The sequence below is a fragment of the Dromiciops gliroides genome, chromosome 1 (genome assembly GCF_019393635.1).
Source record: "Dromiciops gliroides isolate mDroGli1 chromosome 1, mDroGli1.pri, whole genome shotgun sequence".
NCBI lineage: Eukaryota > Metazoa > Chordata > Mammalia > Microbiotheria > Microbiotheriidae > Dromiciops > Dromiciops gliroides.
The window spans coordinates 358,246,074-358,262,333 of NC_057861.1; positions in this window are offsets into that span (position 1 = coordinate 358,246,074).

Below are 16,260 nucleotides of genomic sequence, written 5' to 3' on the forward strand. Positions count from 1 at the left end.
TGCTGTCAAGGAGCTCCCAATCTAAGGTGGGGGGAGTGGAAATGCCCCTCACACACCCCACTTTGAGGTGCTCATCAGTTTATCACTGATTTTATTGACTACCTTTGTTGTTTGTTGCTGCTGTAGCTTTTGTTGATTTGTATGGAGAACTGTCTCTTGACCAACAGTACCTGTTCTGCAATTTAGAATCTTAGACATTGAAACATTAAGTTCCTGAGGTATGAAAATTAAGAGATTGAATGCTTTGCCCAGTCCTAAACAGGAAGTGTGGGAGGCAGCACTTAAATCCAGGTTTTCCTGATTCTGAGGTCAGCTCTTTATCCAGTATTCAACACTGCCTTTAACTTTGTCTGTATGTGAAGAAGTTTCATTAAATTTGTTTTTCCTTGAAAGTCCTGAGAGTCTACTTTTTTTTTTTTTTTTTTTTTTTTTTTTTTAGTGAAGCAATTGGAGTTAAGTGACTTGCCCAGGGTCACACAAGCTAGTAAGTGTTAAGTGTCTGAGGCCGGATTTGAACTCAGGTTCTCCTGACTCCAGGGCCGGTGCTCTATCCACTGCGCCACCTAGCTGCCCTGAGAGTCTACTTCTTAAAGGGAGAACGTTCATTTATTAAGAGTCTACTATGGGGGCAGCTAGGTAGCACAGTGGATAAAGCACCGGCCTTGAATTCAGGAGTGCCTGAGTTCAAATCCAGCCTTAGACACTTGACACTTACTAGCTGTGTGACCCTGGGCAAGTCACTTAACCCTCATTGCCCCGCAAAAAAAAAAACAAAAAACAAACAAACAAAATAAAGAGTCTACTATGTGGGGCAGCTAAGTGGTGAAGTGGATAGAGCACTGGCCCTGGAATCAGGAGTACCTGAGTTCAAATCCTGCCTCAGACACTTAACACTTACTAGCTGTGTGACCCTGGGCAAGTCACTTAACCCCAATTGCCTCACACACACAAAAAATAAATAATAATAATAAAAGAGTCTACTATGTGCAAAGAAGTGGAGGTGGGATATCTGTCTTCTTTTCTTTCTTCTTTGGGTCTCGGCTTAGTTATGCTCATTTTCTCTTTGGAATATGTACTAAGTAGTGGAATCTCTTGGTCAAAGGGAATGGGTATTTTACTAACTTTCTTTGCAGAATTCCTAATCGTTTCCCAAAATCGATATACCAATTCAGTGAACTATGTGCCTGTCTTTCCAAAAACCCTCCAATATTAATGATTCCCATCTTTTCCTGTCTTTGCCAATTCACAGAGTGTGGGTGAGGTGAAACCTCAGGGTTGTTATGATTTGTACTTCTTTTGTTATTGATGATTTGGAGCATTTATATGATTTATATGATTTTAGTAGTTTGATATCCTTTTGAGAACTGTTCATTTCCTTTGACCATTTATCTACTAGTGATATCCATCACATTTTAATGCTCTATTTTAATTCCATTTCCTCATTCAAAGGCTATTTGAGTGCCTAGTGGTTGCAAATCACCATGCTAGGGGATGGTGGAATATACAAAAACATGTGAAACATTGCATAAGAAGTGTGGTCCTTTTCATTGGTCAGTTTATAATGTTATTGGGGAGATCAGATTGAATCATTAAAAGTCAGATAACAAATCAAAGCACTGTGGGTGAGGAGAGTATACACATTAAAAGCAGGTGAAAACTTGGCCTCACTAGCAAAGTTTCCAAGTTATGTTTCCATGTTTTTAAGTTGTATGCCTATTTTATTGAAAAGGGAGAAAAAACATAAGAGAGTGAAGCAAGACAGTTAAATCTAATTAAGAATTTATAATATCATCTTGTTGAAATCAGGAAAGAGAGATCCCTTTGGGGCGAAAGGTAGGGAAAGAAAATGAAATGGTTCTTATCAGTATTAACCTTGTAATTAATTTGAGCTGACAGCAAATTGCTGCCAGCTAAGCAATAGACTGAAAATGCTGTCTAGCTCTAATTCCTGCTGGGTCCATAGCTTGTGGTTGTGACACTGCTTAAAGTTGATAAGCTTCCCTGTGTTCAACTCCCACATTTATTTAAAAAACAGCAGCACAGAGCTAGTTGGACTTTTTGACCAACAAAACAACTAGAAATGAATAGTTGATGTTAGTTCTATTCAGGATAAGCTACAGACATGAATCATTGATTAGAGAAGTAGAGATTTCTTCCTCCTGCCTCCCACCACAACTGAGAATAGTGTCCTGAACTAGACCCCTGGCAGTTACCCTAAATTCAGTTGCTAATCAGGGAAGCAATATGGTTTGACTATTGAAATCAGGAGACCTGAGCTCCTGTCCCTTCTGATGTCTTGACTGTTTTACCTTAGCCAAGTCACTGAACAATTGAGACTTAGTTTTTTTATCTGTAAAACAAATGTAGTGATATTCACATTGCTGCCTTTATAGGGTTGTTGTGAAGAAAGTACTTTAAATTTCAAACACTGTATAGCTATGAGGGCAATTAGGTAGCACAGTGGATAGAATGCCAAGTCTGAAGTCAGGAAGAGTCATTTCCTGAGTTCAAATATGGTCTCAGACAATAGCTATGTGACCCTGAGTAAGTCACTTAACCCTGTTTGCCTTAGTTCCTCATCTGTAAAATGAGCTGGAGAAGGAAATGGCAAACCACTCCAGTATATTTGCCAAGAAAACCCCAAATGGGGTCGCAATAAGTCAGACACAACTGAAACGACTGAACAGCAAGAATAGCTATGAGGAATTTGTTTTTCAATTTTTAATGATTTCTTCTTTATTGTTTATCTAGAAGGGTACTCTTTGGTCTGTTTGGAAATACAGGTCAAGTTGAAATGGCAGCAACAATTTTATGCAATGGAAAAAAATCAATTGTTAAAAATGAATGTGCGTCATAATATAGCTAAACTCTTGGCAGAGACTACAAAAAAAATTGAGTATTTTTGCCTGTAGCTAAAGAGATGAAAACCAATTACTCTACCACCCATAAATCAATTTGTATTCTTACCTTATTTCACCTAATTAATTTTTTTCAAGGGATGAATTAAAGTGAATGTTATGTTTCATGTTGATTATTTAGGACTTCATTGATTAGCTCGCAGACATCAGTGCACACATATAAATAGGAGGAGCATATTTCTGCTTATTCCTGACTATGAAAACTATTTAGTCAAAGAAACTATATCCTAGTTTAGATTATTGGATTCAGTTTATTGATTTCAAGTCAGTAGCTGTAGTTGATTTTTTCTTTCAAATCAGCCCCTCCTCTCTATATATACATACACACACATACATACATATACACATACATATATATGTATACATATACACACATTAAATGATATGTAAACTATATTTTTTAAAGTCTTAATTTGGTGGGGGCTATAATGTGTTTCATTAAGAGAAAATGATTTCCCTTTAGTGAAAAGCCATATCATTATTTAAAGACTATCACATTTAATATAATAGCTTTTTTCTTGATTTTTAGATCCTGTCCTCCACATACTCATCATAAGCCATTGTCTAAGTGAATGAAATGATGTTGGCTGTTGCATGGTTTCCAAGAAGGTGTTTACATTATTTGTTTTATGTAATTCAAACCCTTTTTTTTCTTAGTAAGAATTGAATAAATGTCAATAGAAATTTGGCCACTGGGAACCTAAGACTTGAAGACCTTTCTTTAATGTGTAGGCAGAACCCTATTGGTCAATATGAGAAGTGTTGTCTGGTTGCCAAAAAGCAATTATGGTGAAAATTGACCATCCTGCTTCCCAGCTCTGTCTCTGGTGCCGGCTGACTGGAAGGGGCTGGGGAAGGCCAATGCCTAGCTTTCTTGATTAATACATTGGAGATGTGTTCTCTGATTCTGTGCCCTTCTCCCATAAGATCAACCTTTTCTCAAACTGCTTGTCTGTGGTTGCCCCCTAGAGGCTAATTTCCCTTTAAGCAAAATCAATAGCAGGAGTAAGCTCCCCATACTGAGGGGAAGTTCCATTTTCAGTTCTTGTGTGTGTGTGTGTGTGTGTGTGTGTGTGTGTGTGTGTGTGTGTGTGTGTGTGTGTGTTTGGAAGGGGGCTTAATTTGTTATAGTAGGATTAGTTCTTTAATTTTTCTTTAATACATTTTGGTGAAGAGGAATTTGACTACTTGATCTGTCATTTTCTTCATCCTATTTTATTCTTCCTATAAAATTAACAATGGGCATTTATTAAGTGCTACTATGTACCAGGCACTGGCAGTATGAGAAAGGCAAAAACATGGTCCCTGTGCTTAGGGAGCTCTTATTCTAATGAGAGGGAAAACAACATGTAAACAACTATTTACATACAAACATATACAATATAGAATAGGAGGCAATTTTAGAGGGAGGGGTGATGGAAAAGGGAAGATTTCTTGCAGAAAGGTAGGATTGAGATGAGTCTTGCTGGAAGCCAAGGAAGCTAGTAGGATATGAAAAGAAAAAGCATTCTGAATATGGAAATAGGAAGTGAAAAGACGTAGAGATGGAGGATGGAATATTGTATACAAGGAATAGCTGGAAGGTAACCAATGTCTCTCTAGTCATCTCTAGTAGTAGAGCTTTCTAAGGATTGCTTTTTGTTTAACATTCTTGTCTTAAAGGATGATTGTAAAACCTTCTTTACTTTCATTGGGCTTATTTTATTACTAGTAGTGGTCTTAAACTTAGATTACCCATAGTGCCTTCCATATAGCAAACATTAAATAATTTGTTTTTGATTAATGGAAGTGCTTTTTAAAATTATTTTTCCTGCAGAGGTTATGCATGCACATGGTGTCACTATAATTTGGAATCCTGACAATTGGGTATGGATTTGGAATTTGGATCTTTCATTTCTAACAACAAGGTAGTTTGGAGCATTTACTTAAGCATAAGCATGCTTCTGCATGCTCAAAAACATCAGAATTTCCTCCCCTTTATTGTACATAGCTACTAAAGGTGGTATCAAGTATTTAGCCACTCAGAGAATAAGTGCTCCATCTTCTTAGGGGAAAGCATCTAGTTTTTGTTTTTGTTTTTATTTCTCCTAATGTTAAAAATTGAATATAATTGAATCTTTGATTACTTCTTCCAAATAACAAAACCTAATAGCTGATCTGTGATGTCATCAGGAAAATACCTTTATTTGAGAGACTTTGTATATGATATGACATTCTGTCTGGGGAATACTATTTGACATGAGCTTCTATTATTACATTAGGATGGAATAAAAGTATGTTATTCTCTTAACACAATCTAGTGATTTTTTTTTAAAAGAATTTTTGAGAATGTCTTGAATCTGGGTTAGAAATTTTACTCTGTTTCACCTGTCTCGCTCAATTAGATTAGGACACATCCTTTAGACAGTCCAGTTGAAGTCAGTTATCGAAAACTTTAGTGATTCAGGCTGGTTACAGTAGAGTGATTGAGTGAATGAGTATTATCTACTTTTTGACCCTGCAGCTTTTTCATGTGATAAAGGCTTTGTCCTTAATAGAAGATGAAGCTAACCTAGTTTAAAAAGTGTTGGCTCCATCTTGCTTTATAAATGTCATATTTCCTAGCATTTAATATGTGGAATTTGTTCTATGGGGAACTAAATGATATTGGCAGGTTCATGAAAACTTGCTGTTTTCATACCTCTGCATTGGGTCTTCTAATTTAGCTAATTACTGAACTAAAAAGTAGAATGATAGTTCATTAATGGGCATCTCACTTTTTTTTAGATGAGAGTTCCCAAGAAAATTACATTAATCTTTATTCTTCGGCCATATAGGAGAACCTATTTTAGGAGGGTAGAGAAAAGCAAGTATATCCAAATAGGGTTTGAAATGCAAAAAACAAAACAAACAAAAACCAACAAACAAAAAACCCCAAACCCCAAAAAACCAAACCAAACAAAAGCTTACCAAAAGGAGGAGTGTATAGGAGAAGACAAAGTATCACTTTTAAAAAATGCTAAACTATATGAACTCTAAAATTTACGATTCAAAATAGTTTTTCATAAAATTGCTATTACCAAATGCTTATGAACTTCTCTGAGGGAGATAATTTTTTTTAGAAGAAACTTATCATTGTAATGAAACAATGTGGAATTCAGTAGTGTGCCAAATAAAGATTTATATTGCTTCCAGGGTGATAGAAATGTTAAACTTTTTTTTTTTTTAAGAGAAATCACCTAGGTAAGTGCTATTTGTCAACCACCTTAAGCCAGTTCATAAGATTCAAAAGAGTATTATTTGGGGGGGGGTTAAGGCAAGTGGGGTTAAGTGACTTGCTCAGGGCCACACAGCTAGTAAGTGTTAAGTGTCTGAGGTCGGATTTGAACTCAGGTCCTCCTGAATCTAGGGCCAGTGCTCTATCCACTGTACCACGTAGCTGCCCCTCATAAGATTCTAAAGAAACAAAATGCTTACTTTTCATATTGGTATTAACAGGTGTTAAAGGAAGGATTTATTGTTATATTGAAATAAACTGATCAGGTTTTTGTTGAACTCTGTAGTGACCAGCTTTGTAGGTTATATGTAAACATTATTAAGAATGTTGGGGCAGCTAGGTGGCACAGTGGATAGAGGAGTCTGGAGTCAGGAGTACCTGAGTTCAAATTCAGCCTCAGACACTTAACACTTACTAGCTGTGTGACCTTGGGCAAGTTACTTAACCCCAATTGCCTCACCAAAAAAACCCAAACAAACCCAAAAAAGAATGTTAATCAGTTATAATCTTCACCACCTCCATCTTTTACAGCCAAATTCCTAGAAAAAAGCTGTCTTTACTCCTTGTCTTTACTTTCTCACTTCTCACTTCCCACCTTGCATTTTCCACTCCTCATCAATCAAGTGAAACTACTTTCTCCAAGACTATCAATGACTTAATTGCCAAATTAGTTGGCCTTTTCTCAATCCTTTTCCTTATTAACCTCTCTGAAGTATTCAGCACCCTGGACTACTCCCTCTTCCAAGATGCTGTCCTTTTCATGCTAATCCTTGGCATTTTCATGCCTCTCTCCATGTTCCATCTCAGTTAACTTTGCTAGATCATTATTCATGCCCCACCCTTTATGCATATGTATATCTCAAAGCTGTATCTTGGACAGTCTTCTTTCTCATCACTCTGTCTATGATTTCATCAGCTTTCACGATGCTTATTTATTCAAACCTAGTGTCTTTCCTGAACTCTAGTTCTGCATCACCAACTGAATATCAGACACATCCAATTCATTGTCTCAGGCATGGAAAACTTAACATGCTCCAAATGGAACTCAGTATCTTTCCTCTCACATAATCCTCTTTTTCTAACATCCCTGTTTTTGTCAAAGCTCCACTATCCCTTTCAGTCACACAGTTTTGCAACAGACAGGCATCCTTGACTTTCTTCTTCCTTACTTCTCATATCCAATTAGTTACCAGAACATTTTGATTTTATCTCCACTATTTAACTTAATTTTGTCTGCTCCTTTCCACTCACATAGCTACCACCTTAATCTCACTTGAATTGGTTTAATTGCCTTCTTAATTGGTATGCCCACATTTCCTCAGTGTCTTCCATTTCCAAACCATCCTCCACAAAGCTGTCAGATGGATGTCTAAAGCATAATAAGTATGACCACCACAGTTCCCTGTGGAGGAACCTTCAGCAAAGTCCTTATAGTTCTAAGATAAAAATTCCAAGTTTTCTGTTTGACATTTAAAGACCTTCTCATGCTTGTTTTAGCTCACCTTCCTAGTATATTTGTACCTTGCTCTTCCTTGTGCATGTTGTGTTCTAGCTAAAGTGGTCTACTTGCCATTCCCTAGACATGGCGCTCTGTCGCTCATCGCTTTACTTTACAGACCTCGCCCCGCCCCCCCCCCCCCCTTCCCGCCATGCCTGGAATGCTTCCCCTCCTCAACTCCTGTGCATAAAATCCAAGGCAAATGGCAAATATGCCTCCTACAGGAGGTCTATTGTGATCCCCACTAGTTGCTATTCTGGTTCCCCCTGAAAAATTACCTTATATTTATTTGTATTTAATTTTCTGTGTCTATATTGCTTCATCCCTGTAGAATTTAAGCTCTTTGAAGACAGTTTTTTTTTTTTGGTCTTTTTATTCCCAGTGGCCAGCACTGTTCTTGAATACATAGTAGATACTTAAAAGATGCTAGTTGAGGGCACAGCTATGTGGTACAGTGGTTTAAAGCACTGGTCATGGATTCAGGGGGAGCTGAGTTCAAATTTGACCTCAGACACTTGACACTTACTAACTATGTGACCCTGGGCAAGTCACTTAACCCTCATTGCCCCCCTACAAAACAAAACAAAACAAAAAAAGATGCTTGTTGAATGAATGTTATTACTGTTTTACAGGACCAGAGAAATAGGAATTTTTTCTCTTTCCTTACCAATTCTCCCCCCCCCTCCTTTTTTGCCAGTTCCCTAGACTTCATTTGTTTTTCTAAATTAAACCAGATTATGCTCTTTTAGAGCTGTCTTGCACTTTGGCCTCTAAACAGTGCTCATGTTATAAAAAGTGTTTAGAAAGAAAATGAAAAGGTTTGATCATAATTATTTCTTCACTAATGCAGTAAAGATTTTTAAAAAAATACTCACTTCTCTACCCTGCAACTTCCAAAGAAATTTCTAGATAGGGAAAGCAGTCATTCAAATCTGATTCTGCCTTTATTCCCAGTTTGTGGATTTTGGTTTTGAATACATTGTGTTTTTTGACAGTTTCTGGTAGGTTAACTGCCTAAGGTTCTCCAGTCATCCCTGGTTTATCCCTAGTATTCAGTAGATGCTGCTGTCACTGACAGACAACCTAATCCCAGTATCCAATCTTTTTAAAAGAGAGTTTATAGGAGTCAGTGTGGAGTCATAAATAGAAAGCCAGCCTCAAAGTCCAGAAGACCTAGTCTCAAGTCCCATTTCTGAGAAAGAGTGCCTATGTGATCTAGGCACATCATCTAACTTCTCAGTGGTTCCAGGTAAGGTGCTAAAACTATAATTTCTCCCAACAATGAAATCACTGACCCACCTTCCTTCACCATTACTCTAAGACAAATAAATAAGGGACTTTAAGAATCCTCCCTCACCTCCTTGGTGGGAAATAATCTGGCAGTTGGGTGGGATGGAACAAGACTGTCAAACTCAAATAGAAACTAGAGCCACTAACTATATATAAAGATTTCTGCAGGCTGCATATTGACTTAGTTTTAAAAATGAAATATTATCTATGTTTTCTTGTATTTGTATTTATTTTGTTAAATGTTTTCCAATTACATTTAATCTCATTTGGTCACACTTGTTGCAGGCATCGTGTTTGACACCTCTGATATAGGAGACATTATCTGTTGAAGCATTCTCCTTAATATGCTAAGAACTATTAAAAGAATAGGAGACTTGTCATCTCAGTAAAATTTCAAACCAAAATAATTTTCCTTGGCCTCCATTCCTTTATATGAATTATGTCCCCTATTAAAATATAAGCTCCTTGAGTTAAGTCTCATCACTTTTTTATTTATATCTCCAGAGCTTAGTACAAAGTGCCTAAATTGGTACATAGTAAGTAATCCTTTTGGGGGGGGGCAATTAGGGTTTAGTGACTTGCCCAGGGTCACACAGCTAGTGTCAAGTGTCAGGTCCTCTTGAATCCGGGGTCAATGCTTTATCCACTGTGCCAACTAGATACCCCCTTTTCTTTCTTTTTAAAAAATTATTTATTTTTAGTAAGTAATCTTAATACATACTTTTAAAATCGATATATTCACTTAGTCATCTAGCATCCAGTTTTCAGTGGAAAAATTATTTTAATTTTTAAAAATCCTGCTTTGTGTCTTTACTGCCTTGGACAAGTCACTAACCTCTCTGGGTCTTATTTTTCTCATCTGTAAAATGAGAAGGTTGGACTACATTACCTCTGAGATCCCTTCCAGTTCTAGCTCGAGTTGACCCTATGAACCTATAAATGATGGAAAATTATTTTGAAGAGGAAAATTCATCTGTCCAAGGCATTTTATGTCAAGGGTAAAAATCTCTAACCTGCCACTAGGTAGTTATAGGAACCATATCATTTGATCTCTCTGAGACCCAGTGTCCTCCATCAAAAATTGAGAATGTTGGTCAACACGGTTGCTGAGGCCTAAGAAAATGATCTTGAAGACCTAAGAATAGAATTTTAACAGTAAAATTATATCCTAGGATCTCTAGATGAAAAGGTTTGAGCTCATTCCATATGAAGGGAATGAAAGGATAAAGAAAACACATGTAACATAATAATAATGATAATAGCTAACATTTATCTAATACTTAATACTAGGTACTGTACTAAGCATTTACAAATATCATTTCATTTAATCCTCACAATAAACCTGGGAGGTATAGCCTTTTATTATCCCCATTTTATAGATGAGGAAACTGAGGTTTAGAGAAGTTAAGTGATTTATTTGTTCCGGGTCATACAGTTAGCAAGTTTCTGAGACTAGATTTTATGTAACTCAGGCCTTCCTGACTTCTTGGACAGCTAGGTGACACAGTGGATAGAGTGCCAGGCCCGGAATCAGAAAGATTTATCTTCTTGAGTTATCTGGTCTCAGACACTAGCTGTGTAACCCTAAGCAAGTCACTCAACTCTGTTTGCCTCAGTTTCCTCAAATGGAGAAGTTGCTATTTCTGGCAAACTAATCCAGTATCTTTGCCAAGAAAACCACAAATGGGATTATGAAGAGTTGTACAGGGTTGAACATCAATAGCGACTCCCCTGACTCCATGTCTCAGCACCTTAAATTCATTGAGCTCCTTGGGGAAAACAAAATAAATAAAATCATATGGTAATTGTGTATTTTAATACAGCCTATATGTGTTTTCTAATCCATTAAGTTCCTAGTCTGGGAGTTTAAGAGCTGCCTAGTACTGGATCTCCTGTTTTGGCATTTATAGCCATTTTCTCACTTTACCTACTTATCACTGAGTGGAGGGAACAAGATAATACAGGAGTGAAATAACAACTCAAGACTGTAAAGTAAACCTGATTTTTCAGCTTCAAGTCTTGGTGCAGTAATGGTCAAGTTTTGCTTTATTACATACAGAAAGGAAGAATGATTTTGTTTTTTAGGTCTAGGTAATTCTGCTGATAGCGCTTAGGGGTGGTAATTTATTCAACCAGATTTTTGAGAATAAGAGGAACTATTTAAAGAAAGATTATAAAGAAGAAAAGGATAGTATGTTTGACCTATGGATTTTATGTATTTAGGGAGTCAAATTATTTTTAAACTGAAGATTAGTATCTTCCCAAAGGAAAAAAGAGTCTTGTTTTATATTTGGATTTCCATATGTGATTTTAATGATCTAATTTTGATAAATTTAATTAATAAGTCAATTATTAAGGGAATACATTTTTCAGATGATTGTGGTTTTTGTTTTTGTTTTTTTTTTTTCTTGTGAGGCATTTGGGGTTAAGTGACTTGCCCAGGGTCACACAGCTAGTAAGTGTTAAGCGTTTGAGGCTGGATTTGAACTCAGGTCCTCCTGAATCCAGGGCACAGTGCTCTATCCACTGTGCCACCTAGCTGTCCCTAGATGATTGTGATTTTTAAGTATTGAATGTTTTCTTTGACTTCTCTTGTTTGTATTCCTTTAGTTGGATAATTATTTTACTCAGTACCCTAGAAAAAAGTATATATATGTTAATCAATACTATATATAATAAACATATATGTATAAATTTTATATGTGTATGTATGTGTGTATACACACACATATATGAAGAGAAAGAGAGAACTACTTTGGTTTGAGAGTATTTATATATATATATATATTTTTTTTTTTTAAATCTAAACTTATGAAACACCCCAAAGAGGATTTGTATATACAAAGTAGACCACTGAAGAAGATTGTATATGAAACCATGAATTTCTATTCTTACAAATTTTTAAAAATTATGTGAAGGTATTACAGTTTCAAAGGGATACACTTGTTTCTTCTCCCTAAATGATTAGAAAATGATCCCTCTTTCATAGAATAGCATCTTCCAATTGCTCAAATAAATTTAGGTTTCTCTTGACTCTTGGTGTTTGCTTTTCTCAGTTCCTATTCAGCTCAGGTTGTTTCATCAGAAATATTTGAAAGTCCTCTATTCCATTAAAAATCTATTTTGTTCCCTAAAGGATTATACTCAGCATTGCCAGGCAAGTTATTCTTAGTTGTAAGTCCTTATCTCTTTGCCTTTTGAAATATTGTATTTCAAGATCCCTTTTTTAGTATTGCCAGGTCTTTTGTAATCTTGACTTTGTGTATTGGGTTCTTGAACTGTTTACTTCTGGCTGCTTGCCAGAAGTTCTTTGACATAGAAACTCTGGATTTTACCTACAACATTTCTTTTTTTTTTTTTAACTTTTTTTTCCTTTTTTTCTGTGAGGAGGCAATTGGGGTTAAGTGACTTGCCCAGGGTCACACAGCCAGTAAGTGTTAAGTCTCTGAGGCCAGATTTGAACTCAGGTACTCCTGACACCACCTAGCTGCCCCTCCTATGATATTTCTGAGACTTTTCCTTTTGGATTTTCTTTCAGAAGATGACCAATGGATTCTTTCAATTTTACTTTTCCTTATTGTTCTAATAGATCTTGGTAGTTTTCATATTGATTTCTTGAAATATAGACTCCAGACTTTTTTTGAAATGTATAATTTTCAGGGATTCCAGTGATTTTTAAAGTATCTTTCACTGACTTGTTTTCTATGTTCCTGGTACAGTAAGAACAGAAATAGAACCTCATTGACTGGTTTTCTGGAGTCTTGGTGCAGAAAAAAGGAATAGAGGATAGAAAAAGGAATGGCCTGTACCAATAATTTCATGGTGTAGGGACATCTTGGATGAGCATACTCCTTCACTCAGTGGAAGTCATCTTCTCTGCCACTTGTATTCTTAGAGAACACTAGAGCAATGAGACATTAAGTGACTTGCCTGGAGTTATAGAAGGCATTGTGTGTCAGAGGTAAGATTTTGAACCCAGGTCTTCTTGTGTTGAAGCCACTACCCTATGCTATATCTCAGACACCATACTTACAATGGTAAATTGCATTTATTTCATGGCAGTTCTCATGGGATGCAATTTGTCAAAGGCAAGTGGCAATTTAGCCAGCCTTTTCAGAATATCTCCCTAAATACATCATTTCTTTTAATCATTTTGCCATTTAGTTGAATGTTTAAAACCAGATCTGCTTATTTTACTTTTTTCTGCTTTTGTAAATAAAAGAAGGAACTTTTTAAAGCTTTCATAAATACTGTGAATGAATGAATCATAATAATTTTTAAAAGCAATTGTTAAGTACTTACTAGATACAGAACACTTAGCTAAGTTCTGATGATACAAATAGAAAACCAAGGTGTTTTTGTCCCCAAGGACTTCATATTCAAATGAGGAAGACAACACATAGAGGAGATTTCAGGTGCAAGCAAGATAGATGGAAATGTCCTGTGGTATTTAGGGTACAGTGCCAAAGCAGATGATAATGTATCTTCTTTAATGTTATTTCCACTGATAAAAGCATATCCATTTCCAGTATTGAACTACTTGACAATGCCAAAGACTTTCACATTGAGATTTTTTTTTTTCTGGGTCTTTGGTAGCTGTTACTGCAGAAGTTGTCAGGGTAAATATCTACCAAGGTTAATTTCCTGAGTGGTAGCTGCTGTGGGGGCAGGACCAGAAAGTGTTTGTGCGGGGGCAGTCCTGCTATTTGAGGGGCTCTTGGACCATAAGGGTTCTGGACTTTCTCCATTTGTGTCTTAGAGGAGTTGGTGATTGTGGTGTCTGACCAGTCTGGCACATGCCTCCTGTCTTTCTCTCAGGATATGTTTGCTTCAACTAAGGCTGGCTTGCCTGCCCTGTGGGTGACAGCTGTAGTGTTCAGTACTTGGTAGTGATGTTTGCCCTTTTTCCACAAGGGATGATTTCCTAGTTTTCAGTTGTGAGAACTGAGTTGGAAACAGTGTCCCACATTGGTCCGGGGGTATTGCTATTCCCAGGGGTCTTTTTGCTCAGTGTCCTAGTCTATCTTTATCAGAGACCAAATGGAGGTATAGTGATTGAGTTGGTAGTTAGTTGTTGGTCATACTTGAGCAAATGGACAAGAATGGTGTCTTTGGTGAGCCACAGTCAGCCAACTACATCAAGCTAAGAATGATTTTCACAATTTGAAGTAAAATTGTTATTGCAGTTAAAAATGTGAAAACTATTGGGAGAGGCAGGTTAGATTTGACTTTCAGTCTTTAATTTATTTAAATTTATTAACATAATTTATTTACTTTAATATATTGACCCCTGACCTAGAGTAAAGATGGAACAGGGCAAGGAACAAGCATGTCTACAAAGTCAATGGTGCTGAAGGCTATCAGGCCATCATGTAAAATTTAAGTGATCTTCTAAAAAATGAGTATTAGCTTTACTTTCATTAGGGTGAGTAATAAGAGCTAGTTCCGATTTGCAGGTAATGCCAATGATTACCAGAGCATAGAGTTTTCCAGGAAAAACAGAACTCAGCTTGCAAGTGACAAGGATGTCTATTGTCTTCTGATATCATGAAGCACTGGTGTTTGGAGGCAAATGTTCATGCTTCCCTGTCGAATTCATTTTGCATGACTCCAGCACTAATGTCTGTAGATTTGAGGAAGAAAAAGAAATTTACATGTGATTTCTGTGCCCCCCCCCCTTTTTGGACCAGATGTGAGAACTTCCAGGATGGAAATTCCTCCACTTACACAGATTAGCATTCTTAATTTACAGTTTTACAGTGTTGGGTGGACCACTGAGAGGTGAAGAGACTAGCCCAGAATCACAGGGCTCAGATGTTTCAGAGACAAAATTTGAATTCTGGTCTTTCTTATTCCATAGCGTGCAACTCAACATGATTTTCACTGAAAAGAAAATGTATTAAATACCTAGAACAGAATGTAAGCCATATGCAGTGCCAGAATGAATTTTGCTCATTCATTTTTCAGTCTCCTTTGAAGATTTTCTTGGCAGAGATACTGGAGTTATTTATAATTTCCTTCTCCAGCTCATTTTACGGATGAGGAAACTGAGGCAAACAGGGTTAAGTCACTTGCCCAAGGTCATAGAGCTAGTAAGTGTTGGAATCTTGATCTGACTCCAGGTCTGGCACTCCAAACACTTTGCTACCTAGCTGATCCTATTTTGTTCTAATTCGAGATCCTAGTTTGATCTCATTTGATTTGAGGATCAAATGAGATAATAATTGTAAAGATCTTAACCCTGTGCCTGGCACATAGTAGGCACTATAGAAATGTTAGCTATTGTCACTATTATAACCCTTGCGACAACACTGGGAAGAAGGTGCTATGACACCCATTTTACAGTTGAGGAAACTGAAGTAAACATCATTTAAATCACATGCCCAGGGTCAAGTAGCTAGTAAGTGTCTGAGGTAAAATTTTAATTCAGGTTTATCCTGACTCCAGGTCCACTTTGTTATCATGTGCTTCTTTGTTAGCACTGTGCTGTTTGCTGCTGACTGCCCATCCCTGTTATAAATATTACATACATAACTTATATAAACATAAAATAGATTTAAAATAACTATATTAATATAGGAGAAATTAATTATATAATTATGAATATAACTATTTATAGATATGTAATATATAAAATATACATCTCCTGGAGTATAGACCTAATAGTGACATGAACAATTTAGTAACTTTTTAGGTATAGTTCCAATTAAGGTGAAATGCATTCTTAAAACAGAGAGGACAACGAGAAGAAACAGCTTCTATTGTAATAGTCACACCATGCTGAAAGGGACCTTGGCATGATGGAAAGCACAGTATATTGGGAGTTATAGGATCTTCCCCCCCAAATTTCCCTCTCTAGTCTTCTATGCATTTCTATATATCCAGCTAGATTGCAAACTATTTGAGAGTAGAAACTTTTGCTTTTGTTTTTGTGTCCTTTCTCAGTTGCATATTGGCTGTGGGATCCTAGGCAAGTCTCTTAAGCTTTCGGTATTCTAAATTCCAAGACTTAAATGTCAGAGAAGGATCTAACCTGAATAGGTAGAGGGCTTTTTCTCACCTGGGAGAGTTCCCTTTTTATCAGTGAAATCACAGGTCTTATCCCTCTCCCTCCCACTTTCCCTATCCCTTGTCCTTAACCCTATCCCCATCTTTCTTCCTAAACCCAGAACCAAATACAGTGCCTGGGGTTTTAGGTGCTTAATAGGTGTATGTTAATGGATCGATTTGGAAACTTGGGTTTGAACCTCAGTTCTTTCATTTATTACCTTCAGAACTATGCACATCATTTAACCATT